The sequence below is a fragment of the Silene latifolia genome, chromosome Y, assembly GCF_048544455.1.
Source record: "Silene latifolia isolate original U9 population chromosome Y, ASM4854445v1, whole genome shotgun sequence".
NCBI classification, from domain to species: Eukaryota; Viridiplantae; Streptophyta; class Magnoliopsida; order Caryophyllales; family Caryophyllaceae; genus Silene; species Silene latifolia.
In genome coordinates this window covers 314,265,496-314,266,302 of record NC_133538.1, presented here as the reverse complement: position 1 = coordinate 314,266,302, position 807 = coordinate 314,265,496, and the positions used below count along the sequence as shown (strand labels likewise).

At 44.2% G+C, this 807-nt stretch overlaps 1 non-coding gene across 1 annotated transcript; it reads right to left on the bottom strand.

The window, feature by feature from the left end:
• Nucleotides 1-486: 486 nt before the first annotated feature.
• On the bottom strand, nucleotides 487-593 carry LOC141634886 (small nucleolar RNA R71). Its single transcript, XR_012539603.1, has one exon. It is a non-coding gene; the product is annotated as a small nucleolar RNA R71 (small nucleolar RNA).
• Between the last annotated feature and the right edge of the window lie 214 nt (nucleotides 594-807).

The following is an 807-nucleotide window of genomic DNA, read 5'->3' as shown; positions in this document are numbered from 1 at the left end:
ATCCAAATTGAAAGTGCTAGAAAGTCTTACTTAGACGATCTAGAAGCCCTTGAAGAGGAGGAGGTTTCAAGTTCATCATCTCCACCACCACCACCACCATCTACTACCAAAAAGATGGTGAAACTTTCCGATCACTCAAAGGCCACCGCGGCCATGCTTCCGGCCGGTATCACAACCACTCAAATTACCGCGCCGGAATTCGAGATCAAACCGGCTTTTATTAGCCTTGTGGAGAGGAAGCAATTTGGGGGAAGTCCTTTGGAGGATCCCAATTTACATGTGCAAAACTTTTGTGACTATTGCTCCATGATCCGTCAAACGGGCGTCACTCAAGCCCAAATAAGGGAAATACTTTTCCCTTTCTCTTTGAAGGACAAGGCCAAGCTTTGGATCAATAGCCTTGATCGCACCGCTATGGGAATCACCAATTGGGAAACTTTGGCTCTTACTTTCTATCAAAAGTTTTTTCCACCGGAGAAAACTCAAACTTTGAGGAACCAAATTACCGGATTCCGTCAACAAGCTCTTGAGAGCTTATATGAGGCTTGGGAGAGGTACAAAGAGCTTCAAAGACAATGCCCACATCATGGGCTAGATGATTGGTTTCTAGCAATAACATTCTATAATGGGCGGTTTGATCAAATTGATACCGACCTTGCTCATGCCACGATCGAATCTATGGCGGTCCATGATTCCCAATATGTCAATTCCCGAGTTGTTTCATCCAAAGGTAAAGAAGAATCCTCCAACAACTCTGTTTTTCTAGCTTAAATTGCCTTGCTCCAACAACAATTGGCGGAAAGAGAT